This window comes from Protopterus annectens, chromosome 2.part0, assembly GCF_019279795.1.
Source record: "Protopterus annectens isolate FY-2018-M chromosome 2.part0, PAN1.0, whole genome shotgun sequence".
In the NCBI taxonomy this organism is placed as follows: domain Eukaryota; kingdom Metazoa; phylum Chordata; order Ceratodontiformes; family Protopteridae; genus Protopterus; species Protopterus annectens.
In genome coordinates, this window is record NC_056728.1 from 1,050,786,935 (window position 1) to 1,050,801,972 (window position 15,038).

The following is a 15,038-nucleotide window of genomic DNA, read 5'->3' on the forward strand; positions in this document are numbered from 1 at the left end:
GGGATCTGAATGGAAGAGGGATGGAGTGTGAGGAGTCGAGGATAAATGAAGATGGACAACACAGATGGAATGTTATGGTAACTACATAACTATCTCATGTTGTCAATCTTCATTTATTCTTTCATATATGGGACACAGTCCTCAGCTACCTTAGAGCTTGGGAGGACTCTCAAAAGGATATTCCCGAGCAGCATAGAACCAAAAGATGCCAAATCCAATCTGTAATGAGTAATAAAGTTATGTAGGGAAGCCCATGTCACAGCTGCACAATCATCCATGGAAGCCTTAGAATGAAAAACTGCTGAAGTGGCTATGGCTCTACTATGTACCTTGACAGGCCAGGGCAATTCAATTTTCCTACTTTTGCATATGAAGGATATACAAACTTTCAGCCATCTAGATCAGGTAACTTTGGATACTGGCTTTCAGATTTTCTAATGTTTTTCGTTCTATGACTACAGAATCGCAGCAGTCTATGAATATCCAATAAATGGAAGGACTACTAACCTTTGCTTGGGAAAAATACTGTAATTTATTGATATTTATTTCTGACACCACCTTTGGAAGAAAGAATGGTTCCTTTTCAAGGAAACTGTCTTTGTGAAATATCAAATACTTTGGTTTGTAAGATAATGCTTGAATTTCTGAAATTCTTCAGACAGAAGTAATTGCTACAAGAAATAGCTTTCCAAGATAAGAATTTTAGGTCGTGGTTGGCAGCAGGCGTGAAGAGGGACTGCGCTATTGTCTGTAATGCTAAATTAAGGTCCCAGGGTACAAATTGATCCTTATATGGAGATTTTAACAAAGTCCATTTTAAGGACGCAAAGATTGAGAAATGAATGAATATTTCTTTAACCCACTATAAAAATTTGAAATCGCCACTAGCTGAACCCCAATAGGGAAATGGGCTCCTTCAAAAAGCAAAACTAAAAATTCTAAGATTTTGTCGACAGGAGCAGAGAAGGGGTCAATGTTATCACGAGCACAGCAGGAAAATCTCTTCCATTTACTTTTGTAGAGTATTCTAGTGGAGGGTTTGTGCAAAGCCAAAAGAATCTTATGAACAGAGAAAGATAGAGAATTATGCCTTGCAATTAATGGAAATGGAGAAGTAAAGCTGTGAGCTTGAGGTTCTGAAGGTTTGAGTGAACTAATCCCTCTGGATGGGATAGGAGATTTGGATCTGGGTCCAGAGTCCACGGTCACTGAACCAGAAGGCCAAAGAAAGGGGAATCAAATCTGTCGAGGCCAGAAAGGAGCAATGAGGATTACTTTGCTCTCCAACCTGACTGCTTTCTTTAGAATTTGAGGAATTCATGGAAATGGAAGGGGTACACAAGTCTGTAGGGTCAATCATGTAGGAGAGGGTCTCTCTGGGACTCCCCAGGAGTGAGGACAAGAGCAAAGTAGCTGCTGCACTTGTTCAGGGGCAATGCAAACAGGTCACAGCAAGGCTGGCCCCAGTGAAGAAAAATATTTTTCGCCACTTTGGGATTGAGAAACCACTCGTGAGGCAGAAGAATACATCTGCTCAGTTTTGTCTGCTATCACACAGGAAATCCTCGGAATAAGAGTTATCAGAAAGTGGATGGAAGAGAACGCCCACTGCCAGACTCAGAGTGTCTCGACAAATGGGGTCATTACTTGGTTCCTCCCTGCTTGAGGCACCAAACTGACATTGTCTGTTTGAATTGTATTCGTTCCTGAGGGAACAGCAGCTTGAAAGGCCTGCAACGATAAAAGCACTACCCTCAGCTCCAGAGCATTAATATGCAATTTGGCCACTATGGGGGACCAAATGTCTTGGATAGTCTTGCCCAGATAATGCCCCTCCACCCCATATGGAAAGCATCCATGGTCACTATGGCTTGGGGTTGAGACTGGGCAAAGGGGAGGCCCAAGACAATTTCATCTGAATGAATCCGCCAAGCTAGGTCTTTCTTGCAACAGCTGTTGAGATCTGATCTGACACTGGTTGATGTAATATGGACCACTGAAATGCTAGAAGCCACTTAAGAATTCTCATGTGAAATCTTGCTAAGGTAACCAACGTTATGGCCATCGCCACAGACCCCAAGGCTAGTAGGGCTATTTGTGCAGTTACTCGTGTTTCTGGCAATTCTCTTCACTTTGTCTCCAATCTTTTCCACTCTAACATAAGGGAGGAAGTGCTGCACGACATGGTGTTTAATATCACTCCTATGGACTCAAGTTTGGGTAGGGTGTCAGTTACGACTTTATGATTTACAATGATCCCCAGGTTCACACAGATCTGGAGGACAGTTTGTTCTAGAAAATGCCTGGTAGCAGTGGTAATCAGCCAGTAGTCTAAATATGGAAACAACTGGAATCCTTGCAGCCTCAAGTGAGGTGATACTACTGTCATGCATTTGGTCAACACCCCCCTGAGGGCTGTTGTGAGGCCAAAGGGCACAGCTCTGAACTGATGACTGGCTCCCACTCAGAAGCGGAGAAATCCCCTGGTGCGCTTGTCCATTTTTATGTTGTAATACGAGTCCTGGAGCTCTACCGAGCACATTCAATTGTCGTTCCCTAGAAAAGGGAGAATAGACTGAACTGCGACCATCCAGAATTTTGTGTCTGTCAAACAGACTTGTTCAAAACATTTATCCAAAATTGTGGTCAAGTGATGATAATGGTACGAAAAGGGACTGTGCCCCTCAGTTCATACAGATTATGGATAGGACGTTTGATTTTAATATTAGCAAAGGAACGGCTAGTATGAATATACAGGAACAAGACTTCATAACTTTAAAGGAAATTTTTACATTCGACAAAAAGCTTTTTAAACTTAAATGTATACGAATGGAAAACAGTTTAGAGTGTATGAATTTAAAAATGTCCCCCAGGGACTACATATGTTTAAATTTCCATTTGGAATGGATTACAAAGATGAACAGATGATTTTACTTTTTTGATGAATGTAGGTTTGAACTTACGACTAGTGTTGAACTGTAATGAAGTTTTGGTAATTTGGGGCCAGAGTGGGATAACCTGAATCAGAGTATTTTAATTGATTTATTAATTTTCTGACTAGTGTGTTTTGTGAAAGGATGTTATTTAAGGTAAACAAAAAATGTCTTATTTTTGTCAAAGAAAGGAAACTGGAGAGGGACATCAAACAATACTATGAAAATAAAATACATCCTATTCAAAGAGTGGGGGAACAGAGGGGTAATTTTGGTTGACCAGTCACCACCAAGGACCAGGGAATGGTCCAATAATGATTTTGGGGGGATATGGATGAACTTTACTCCTTTTCTCCTAAGGTTCAAGATTTTTTGTTACCCGTTTGGCAGTCAGTGAGGTTGGCCAGCAAATACTATAAGGCAATGGATTCGGGGCAACTTGAATTATGTGGTGAGGGACAATCAGAAATTAGGAGCACAGAGGAGGACATCATTTGGAGCAGCAATGGAATAGTTGGCTGTTACAAGGGTTTTAAAATCTATAACTACACAGGTAAACCTATAGTTAAAGAACATTTAATTTTTAAAAGGGTTCAAGTTTATTCCTACTGAAAGAGTGGATGTCACAGATGTTCTCCTGGAATTAAAGCTTTTTACTAGCAAATTAAATTTGGATTTATTTTTCAAAGAAAAGGAAGAAATTAGTAACAAAGTTAACATGCAAGTCCAAAAAGGTGCAGCACGTTTAACCCTCCCCTAAATCCAATTATACAAGTTTGAGAAAAGTGTTGTGGAGGATTTATACAGAATGTTCTCCCAAGATAAAAAGTTATTTTCAAACTTAAGGATGAGAGAGAGAGATCCTGAATTTGTTAAGGAACAATCATGAAACTAGGGTGATGAAGCCAGACAAGGAGGGAAGGGTGGTGTTATATAACATGGAGGATTACAACGTGATGACTAATTTACTTCAATAGTGAAACCTACTCACCTGTTTCTAATAACCAGATCTTTATGCTTACAGGCGGATAGGTATTCATCCAAGAAAGAATCTACTGCAGAATAGGATTGAAGGAGGGACCTACAATTTTCTGAGACAATTTAATCCCATCATCAGAAATATTTTCGGGATTTCAAAGGTTCATAAATCTGTAGAGAATCCGGTACCATTTGGTAAAAGGATTTCTGGGATTTTTTGGGCAAATTAAAGGAGACTGTATGGAAAAAGGATTTAATTTTGACTACCAATGGAGGACCTCTTTTCAGTGATATCAAGAGGAGGGGTTAAAATATTTTCAGGATACTTTACACCATTACTCTACATTGCCCAAAGACGCTACACATCCATGGTAGTTGAACTTATAGAATTAGTCTTAGAAAATAATTTTATATGCTTTCAAGGAGAATTATTACCAACAAGTCATGGGGGTGGCTATGGGTGCAACATGCGCCCCGGTTTATGCTATCTGATGTTACGGTGGGAAAATGAATTTATTTTTAAAAGCCCTTTTTCCAATATCGACTTTGTTTGGATGACATTTATTTTGTGGGATGGGAATAAAGAAGGAATTACTAATTTTGTGAAGTATTTGAACCATTGTTAAGGTTGCTTTAAGTTTACTGCTTTGTTGGAATAGGGACAGCATTCGTTATTTGGATACTAGGATATCACACACTACAGGAGGGTTTCAAGTCTAATATATTCAGAAAAGATACATTTTGCAATAATCATTCACAATTTCAAAAGAACAACTTGGTTAGGGGGCAGGCCATTCATACTGCCAGAATGTCATCCCATTATGGTGATGTGCGGGCTGAATTAGTTAAGCTGAAGGAGATGCTTCTTGGTAGAGGTTACCCGGACAAGTTGGTGACTGGAATTATTGAAGTGTACAGGGGTTGGGGTACCAAATTTAAACTACTGCTAGGTACTGGTAATGATAAATCCAAAAAGGTGAAAAGGGATGCATGGCATGAGAAGGCTTTAGTTACTAAATACTGAATACAATTAATACGGTCACCATATTTGGGGTATAGTTAAGAACAAGTGGAATATTTTTAAGGTGAATAAAGATTTGTACAATGTACCTGGATATGAGCCTATGTTTAACGTTCAAATATTTTTAACATTTCTTACGGTTTTGAAGGGAGTGCATTTAGTGCCACTTTTTTTTTCAAAACAGGGGGACAACCACATGTGGAATGTGTAAAGAATGCCCTTTCATGTTAAGGAAGGAACACAATTTTGAAAAATGGGTTGTGTAGTTGGCTATATTTTTAGAAAAGGGAATTATTGTACTAGCAGACTATGTGAATTTAGTTGGGAGTTATTTGGAAGAGAAAGGGTATGGTGTTATCCTCTGGTTATAATCCTTTGCACACAAACATTTGAAGTTTTTTGGAGCCAGATGGGTTGGTGGAAGGACAGATGCCCCCCCCCGACTACGACCAGAAAGCGGCAACTGGACCTTTCAGGAGCGCTGGTAGGATTTGCCAGGAAAGGAGTCCCTGGAACCCTGACTTTGTGGGCCAACTCTGCCACGTGGATGGCATCTTCCGTTAAAGCTCCCCCACATCTGCCCCTGGGAAAGCCACTGCCATGCGTGTCCTGAAAAGGCCCTCAGGACTTTTTCAACCACATTTCCCCGCTCTTCTGGTTCCTGGAGTAGGACCACTTTATTTGTGTCTTTCGGCTATTCCCGGTTAGGGGTCGCCACAGTGGAACTCCGGTCTGCTAATGATTGGTAGTGGATTTTTACGTACCGGGTTACCAGCCCTGACACACCACCTTCAATGAAGACACGCCCCACATTCACATATGCCACCACACAGAAGACGCTCTAGCTGAGAATCAAATGGGACAACGTCTTGCTATGAGGCGACAATGCTACTGCAGCACCACCACAGCAGGAGTAGGACCACTGAGGGGCAGAAATATATGCCCACTGCAAAAAGGGTCTTTCCGTCTTTCTCACAATTGGACAAAGCTTCTCGAACTTTAGTGTCAAAAGGGGACGATCTGTCAAAGGGTGCATTGACAAATGAACACTTGAATGGTGCTGGACATTTGCACAAGTGCATCCAGGCATGTCTCCTTATGGCCATGTCCAATACTGCTGCTCTAGTCATCTTTGGCTGCACATGCTATGAGCCTCATGGATGAATTTGAAATGGACTCCAAGATGGCCAGCTGAGAAGCAACCTCATCTTGGACCTCTTCAGATATGGCTCCTGTGAGGGTATCTGGCAGCTCTTTAATCAGATCCCTTTGAAGTCTGGTGAAGTGTACTATACAACTCAAACACCGTAAAGCAAAGGTCAATGAAGAATAAACCCGCTTCCCAAACCTATCCATCCTCCGAAACGCACAGAGGGTGGTGGATAGTGGAACTTTCATCTGCCAGTTTCTTTTTTGTGGCTGTCATTACCATCATGGAATCCACCACCAATCCTTCAGCCAAAAACTGTTGGTCCTCTGGTGCAGTTAGAATTTTGCCTGTCCTCTTGGGATACGTTCTACAGTCTCAAGAGCCTTCCACATCTGCTGCAAGGTCATCTTAATGACCTCAACAATGGGAGGAGTTACCAAAGAGGTAGATGGATGAGCGCTGAAAGCCTGAAGAGGGTTTTTTGGAACGTACCGCCACCCCTCTATGGATCTCAAGGATGTCTCTAAAGGAGACATCTCCCGGGGTCGACCATGGGGAACTTTCTCCATCAAAATCAGTGTCCTCTATGATAGATTCCTCCAAGGAATTTAGGTGTTTCCTCTTACACTTCCTCTTCTAAGGGACCTCCTCAGTGGGATGATTTGGGGAGGTATCAGAAGAGGACAAATCCTGACTAGGTGGCTCTTGCAGTTTTGGTGCTCGCTGTCCAGGTGATGGGATTGGCTGAGGCTCTGGATGAGGGGAAGAATTGGGGAACTGCCCTAGACAGGGAAGGAGCAGACTGGATGCCCATAGTGGACAAGGCCCCTCTCCATGGCCTGGAAAGCTGGTCCACCCAAAAAGGGAAGGGAGCCCAGAACCAAGAAAGACTGCCTTGGAATCGTGGTCCCCCCCTCACTCCAAAGAAACAGCCCCCAAAGCTGAAGGTGGGGTAGAGCTAACAAGTGCCAAAGCCCCAAGTTTCAGAGACAGCTCTGAAAAAACTGGAGTTGAGAACCACCCCCCAGAAGACAGCATAGCCACAACCCCAAGCGTTCTCCAGATCTAAACGAGCCAAAAAAGAACTCTGGGCAGAAATCGGAACCAGAGATGAAGATCTCGTCAAAACCAAAGTAGTAGACACCGGGAAAATTGGAGCCGGGATCTCTAAAGCCTCAGAGGAGGAAGACTAGATGGAGTTGCAGAAGGAAGGGCTCCTGATCCAGAAGGGGCAGGAACAGAGGACAAGCCTGAACATTCCCTTGCTGCAAGGAGCTGACCCACCAACCTCAACACATCCACTTCTGTCAGACTCTTGGTGGAACAAACAGACTGGGTAGATGGAGATTTCAGTCTAGATACTTGACTTGCAAAGGGATCTACGGATGGGGAGCATCTGGTCCTAGGAAGATCAAAGGAGGACGATGCAGTGTTTTCAGTGGGCACTAAAGACAATGGTGCCAAAACAGATGGCACAGAGACAGTGTTCCTGGGTCTGCCTCGACAACTTGGAAACCAATAATGTCTCCTCTATTGGTACAGATGTTGGCACTGACGTGTCCCTTGAAGTAACCGTTCTGTACTGGTACAGGGAACCGAAGTTTTAATTCTTTTGGCTGTCTAAAGTGAGGAAGAAGCTGGCACCAACAGAAGACTCCATAGGTTTGTCAGGTGTCGAAGATGAGGAGGAAGGGGAAGGAGAATAAATATCCACTTTGCTTTTACCAAAATGACCAGATAAGGCCTCAAAAGAGGACTATCATCCCATTTAGTAACAATTTATTCTTCCCTTCCACCACGACCCAATGACTAAAAACATGACAAATGGAACAATCTTCTGAGTAAGTGCACCGAGCCCAGGCAATAAACACAGAGTGCCCAGAGTTGGACAGTTTGCGACTAAACGCCAAACATTTCTAAAACCTGGTGGCACCTTTATCAGCCATGACTCAACCCACAAGAATCATGCAAACATGTACACACCACACTAAGGTGAAAAGGTAGAAGGATAGGGAAAAGAAAAGGGGCTACCAACAAGCAACACCTGAAGGTACAAAAATTACCAGCAATGGTAGACAAGAAACTGAAACTAATCTTTTTTTTAAACTAGAAAAGAAAGGAAATAAAGACACCAACAATGGTAGTACAGAATACGAGATGTAAAAGCTATCGGAGAGAATAGACTAAAAAAAACCCCACAAAACAATATTAACCAGAAAAAAACCCTTACATAACTATAAAAACTAGAAACACAAGAGAAAAACGCACTTAGCTCAAGAGAATGGAGATGCATCTGTCAAAGGAAAGCGGCAAACAAGATCTGAGGTAAATTGGAGAGGAGCATTCTGGGTAGGACTTAAGCTAGAGAGTTTTTGGTTCTCGCGGGCTGTAGTAATGGGAGAGCTGGTTCCGATGCTTGGAACTGAACCCATATGTTATGGAATAAATGAAGACTGACATCAGATTGTATGTTTGCCTATGTCTCGAGTGATAATTCAATAAACTGTTAAATGATCACTACTGCAATAACTTTAGCTATATGGGTTATATCCTGTCAATAAAATAATAGCCAGCATGCAAAGCTTCAGGTCAACTTTCACACGCACAAGCTGAGTTGACTAAAAGACCAGTTTGGGCATGAGGCCCTTCAAAGCTTTGCCAGCAAAAAGGGAGGCTGAGCCCCAAAAGGAAAATGCTCCAACATTAAATACATACCAAAATACAAGTGGGATTGATGGAGGGAGGCAGCGGCTACTGCAGCAGCAATCATTCAAGCATATACGGTTAAGGTCAACTTACACAACTGTACTGTTATTCATACTGATTACTGCTGCAGTAGCCTTGGCTATACTGGTAGATTACCACAGATAGCTACATTTGGGAACTGGCAGAAAGATGGTCCAGGAGCCCCTGCAGAATAGTTCTAGCAAAGCTTGATCTAGACCTGCAGAAGGAATCAAGCCTATAAGATTCTGTGTGTACAGAGGACTACTTAGCAGCTTCTAGAATCCAACACTTTCCAAAAAGCCACAGATGAAGCAAAGGCCCTGACAGAATGGGCCTTGATCCTGCCTGGAATAGATTATTCCAAGTATAATAATGCAATAACCTTAGACAACCATTGGGAAATGGTCTGTTTTGACATAGGTCGTTCCCTCTTTCACAAGAAATGAATTGATCCAACGCTCTGGAAGACTTGGTTTTGTCAGGATAATACCAGAACTGTCTGTGGACATCCAAGATATGGAGTATCCTCTCACCCTCATTTTTAGGTTTAGGGAAAAAGTGGAAGATGGGTATATTTGGCTCAATGTAAACCTGGATACCAATTAAGGTATAAAAGGGTTCTCAAACAATTTCTCTATGGAAAATGAGGCAGAGTTGACTCACCAAGATAGCTTACAAATCAAATACCCTTCTTGCAGTTCAGAGCAATCAGTAAAACAGCAGTTCAGAGCAATCAGTAAAACTGTTTTCCATGTTAAGAACCTCAAGTCAGCAATAGCCATCTAGCACAAAATTAAAATCCCAAGGAGAGGCCACCAGTTTTCTTGGAGGCCTCATGCAAAAACCCCTTTCAAGAGCATTTTGACATAAGACTGCATTGAAACAGGGTGAATGGGCACACATGCAGAAATAGACAAAAATGAACCTTGATAGGAGGAAGATAAAACCATACAACTATCCCTGAATGGGTGCTGGTTATTTTGTTGCCACAGACTAGAAAACATTTTCCATTTGCTAATAAGATTTTCTAGTAGCTGGGGCTTTCTTGCCTTCATTACTACCCGATACACATCCTCAGTAAATAGGAGCCTAAAAGTAAATAAGATTCCATCACCCAGGTAATCAACTGAAGATGACTGATGTCGTGGTGCATCAAACACCCCTGTTGTGTGAACAGATTCAGTTTGTGAGGAAGCTCGTGGTAACTGCCACTGGCCATTTCCAAGCCTGGGCCAAGTCATCACACTGATGTTAGGCGATTTCTTCTGAAGTATCCTAGATATTATTATAAAGGGTGGAAAAAGCATGAAGGACCATTCCTGTAAAAGGAAAAGGAATCTGTCTCCCACAGCTTCCTGCAGTGTCCTGGAACAGGATCTTGCCTGTTGACTTGTTCAGCCTCTTTGCCTTCTCTGAAGAACTACTCACAGATTTAATCAAATCTTGAAAGAAATAATCCCTGATCTAGTTTCCATTTGTTAGGGTCTGTCATGGTCCTGCTCAGCCTGTCACAAATTTGCTCTGATGGAATGTAGGATGCCTGCAGAGTGAGACTGTACTGTGAAGCTATACAGCAAAGTAACATGTCTAGTCTGCAAAGGGGGGTATAACTTGTTTCCCCCTTGCTTAATGTACCACATGGCTGCTGTATTGTCTGTAACCATTTGAAGTGGCCCTAGGCACCAGTTTAGAGAGTTGAGTGCCATGATGAGGGCAAGCATCTACTTGATGTGTGCATGCATTTGTCCTTTGTGTCCTACACCCCCTGCACTTCTCTCTTACCTGAAACTGCTCCCTAAGCAAAGTCTGAAGTGTCTGTGGTGATCAACTGCTTTGGAGCAGGAAAGGGAGACCTGGCTCCACAAAAAGGTTTCTGACATAGCCCAGCACTAAAATTTATAAAGATAAAAGGTGTTGATGCTGGACCAGAGATTTATTTTAGATACCCCTAGCAAGACTCGTGAGAAAGATAGTGGTATGAGAATCAGATGCCTTGAGACTCAAAAATCCTGAGATAGTCTCTCATAGTAACTGAAGTCCAAGTAGAAAAGCTTAGAAGTAGATCTAAATGAAGATCCATTGTTTTCTTGTGGAAAGAGCTTTTTGAACTGAGGTGCCCAACGTCCCAGGAACACAATCCTGTGTTCTCTGAATTCCAGCATGGGTAAGAACTCTCACCATGACAGATTCAACACTTTGAAAGAGACTCTGCAAAGATAAGCAATTTGGGCACAAGCACAAATGGGTTTAGGAAAGAAAGATCTATAACTAGTCTCCCAAGAATTTCTTCTTTAGCACTAACATCCTTTAATAAAAATTCTTCCCCACCTGGGAAGGAGGAATTTGGTTCTATTATTCTTTGGTACAGCACGTGATGAACAGGAGGAAATGAGGCTGATCTGGATGATGAGGAATGACACCTTGGAAAGATAGAATTCCCTCACACTGCCAATGTGATCTTGATTATTTTCAGAACCTGTCTGAAACACTGCCAGAGAAAAATGGAGATGGAGTTTTAGGAAGGAAAAAGGGGCTAGGGTAGGAGTCACAATGTCTCTTTTATTTTTAAAATTGTATTCCCTGAGGAGCTTTACTCCCTGGGTCTCTGCTGAAAATGAGCCAAAAGCTCATACTAACTCGGTTAAATGTAAACTAAATAAATAAAAGATAAGTGGTCAGAGGTACAACAAATGGCCACAGCAGAGTCACCCATCTGCAACTGAAGTAAATGCTAGCCTACTACGGTGGCAAAGACTTTGCTTAATTAATATTTTTTGGTGGTTGGAAGGACTGACCGTGGCAACAGTAGTCTGTTCCATGGTCAAGCCAAAAATGGTGCCTCTTTCCTGGAGAAGAAAGCCAATTGCCAGTAAACTACCTAGCCCACAAAATGTTATTTGACAGAAAAAACAGTATAACAATCACATACTATATTATGCAGGCCCTCAGAAGAAAAAAAAAATTCTCCACAGGAGAAATGTGTTTTTAGTTACTTTCACTGCTTTTAAACGGACAGGAGAAAAGTGCTCAGTTTAAAAGTATGCTACAGTCTCAAGACAGCCAAGTAAAAAAAAAAAGACACTTGTAGCTTTAAGATAACTTTCCTGAAAAAGCAATAAAATCAACAAAATTAAGAAAATGCATTTCTCCCAAAGGGAACTTATTTGCCAAGCAAAAGAAAGCACCAGTCAGTCAATCTTCAAAAGCCTGAGAGGACAATACTCTTTAGCAGCAGTAAAGCTCTGAAGGGCTTCTCACCCAAACTTTTAGCCAGCATGGAAGGTGCACCCTGAAGCTTCGGAAACTGGCTGGCTGTTACATCCTTGGTAGGATACAACCCATATAGCTAAAACTATTGCAAAGGTGCTCAATATGATGAAAATCCTAAAGGTAGTATAAATATTGAAACCACAGTCTTCACAAGGTGAAGCAAGCTTGCAGTAGCAGTCATGCAAATGTTGTGTAGGACGCACTCTCTTGCCCCCACAAAAATCTTACCCTGCCCTGAAATGCCAGAGGCAACATTTTATGTTACAAACTGTAAACAGTAGAGGGTGGGTCTGGTTACTGCAAACAGTAAGGGATTCGAACATCTACTGTTATGGTAAGTGGAACTGGCATAACTACTGTGTTTAACTTTCTCACTGTTGCAGTAACCTCTGGCTATTTGGGTTGATTGCAAAAGATTATGCAACCCAAGATGAAGGAAGGCAACAGAATGGTGTTAAAGCCAGTCCCAGACCTGGAAAAGAAATCCGGTATGTAACTGCAAATGTACAGAGGACCGCCACGTATTTGCTTTTAGAACACAGAGTCTACCTTTTCCAATAAGTCAAAGAAAAAATAAGTTACGTACTTCACCATAATGTTCCATCTGAGTAGGTAAACTTCATTTGTCAGCAACCTGTGGGTATCGGATCAGAGCCAGCAGCTTTAAACAGCTAAGATCAGAGCTCCAAGCTCCTCCCCCTTACCTATAATCCCCTGCCATCCCTCTCTGAAATCAGATAGAGTTTGCTATAGTAACACAGAACATTACAAAACAAAGAATCACCTGCACATCCTAACCTGGTGTAATCCGGAGAAAAGGACAAGAAATCCTTCTAGGACGCACTACAAGTTAGGGGGATGGAGGGGGGGTTGGTTGCTGACAAATGAAGTTTACCTACTCAGATGGAACGTTATGGTGAGTATATAACTTCTTTATCTGAAGTAGTTAACTTCATTTGTTCATCAACCTGTGGGACAGAGTTCCCCAGCTACCCAAACTTGGAAGGTCCTCATGGAAGGATATTCCAGAGCACTGCAGAGCCGAAGGATGCTCTCCCTCTGGAAATTATATCCAACTTGTAATGGTTAATGAAAGTATGGCATGAAGCCCAAGTGGCTGCTGAACAAATGTCATCCAAGGACACACTGGAGCAAAAGGCAGCAGAAGTAGAAATCGATCGGGTAGAATGAGCGTGGACTCCTTCAGGTTCAGCCCGGCCAGAACTCATATGCCAGAAGTATACATTGGGAAATCCATCTGGACAATGTAACTTTTGATACTGGCTTGCCCAAAGAGGAGTTAGCAAAGGATACAAAGAGTTGCTCAGATTTCCTATGTTCAGCAGTCCTGTGCAAGTAGAATCTCAATTGCCTGTGTACGTCCAGAGAATGTAGTTTGTATTCACCCCTGTTTTGATAATTTGGAAAGAAAACTGGTAAATTAATAGACTGATTGATATTGGGCTCAGAAGCAACTTTGGGTAGAAAGAAGGGACTGGTCCTGAGGGAAACTATCTTTATGGAAGACCAAGTAAGGAAGTTTGGCGCAAAGGGCTTGAAGCTCCGAAACCCTTCTAGCCGAAGTGATAGCGATGAGAAGGCTGTCTTCCAAGATAAATATTTTAGATCCGCCGAAGCTGCAGGTTCAAACGGAGGGGCCATCAGAGACTGGAGAACAAGGGTTAAATCCCATGGAGGGACTGCGTCTTTAACCGGAGGCCTTAAGAGGAAAGTGCCTTTTAAGAAAGTCTTACATAATTTGGAAGAGGCTAAGGAACCGAGATCACTTCCCACATGATAATGGGAAATAGTGGCTAATTGGACTTTGACCGTAGAAGAGCTAGCACCTTGGTCGAATAAAGTTGACAAAAATTCTAACACTGCTGGTATCGGAGCTGTAAAGGGATCCAATTTTCTATGCTCCGCCCAGATTGTAAAGCGTTTCCATTTGCTGTTATAAACCTTTCACGCAGAAGGTTTAGGAGCGGCTACTAAAATAGCCTTAACAGAGGACGAGATACCGGGAGTCCTAGCTATTACCGGAACTGGATCAACCAAGCTGCGAGCTTGAGGTTGTCCAGATTTGGGGTTGATAATCCTAGTGGGTGAGAGATCAGATACGGGGTGGGATCTAGAATCCATGGAGGATTCACTAGATGAGACCATAGGCATGGGAACCATGTTTGACGAGGCCAGAATGGGGCTATGAGGATGACTCTGCTCCCCAACCAACGGGCTTTCTGCAATAATTTTAGAATTAGGGGAAGAGGGGGATAAGCATAAATTAGACCGGATGGCCAAACATGCACCAGAGTGTCTCTGGGAGATTCCCCTGATGGGGAAATTAGAGCGAAGTAGTCGCTGCACTTAGCGTTCGAAGGAGACGCGAAGAGATCGCAGCAAGGTTGACCCCACTTGAGGAAGATTTGCTTTGCTATTCTGGGGTTCAGAGACCACTCGTACGGTGAGGGGATGGTTCGACTCAGCCTGTCTGCCAAAATGTTCGACAGACCTGGAATGTGCATCGCTATGAGAAAGCGGTTGGTGGAGATCACCCACTCCCAAACTCTCATGGCCTCTCGACAAAGTGGATAGGATCTGGTTCCCCCCTGTTTGTTGATATACCAGACCACTGACATGTCTGTCTGAATTGCAACTGTCCCTAAGGGAAGAAAGGTCTGGAGTGCTTGCAACGCCAAAAGCACCGCTCTCATCTCTAGGACATTGATATGCAAAGTGGATAGGATCTGGTTCCCCCCTGTTTGTTGATATACCAGACCACTGACATGTCTGTCTGAACTGCAACTGTCCCTAAGGGAAGAAGGGTCTGGAGTGCTTGCAACGCCAAAAGCACCGCTCTCATCTCTAGGACATTGATATGCAACAAGGTCTCTGAATGGGTCCACGTGCCTTGGACGGTTCTGCCCATACAGTACCCCCCCCAGGCGAGAAGCATCCG

At 42.7% G+C, this 15,038-nt stretch overlaps 1 protein-coding gene across 6 annotated transcripts in view; it reads right to left on the reverse strand.

Annotated features, from left to right (window-relative positions):
• ELAVL2 (ELAV like RNA binding protein 2) overlaps positions 1 to 15,038 on the reverse strand; it is a 1,537,668-nt gene that overhangs the window by 31,198 nt on the left and 1,491,432 nt on the right. The gene's annotated exons all lie outside the window — the stretch shown is intronic.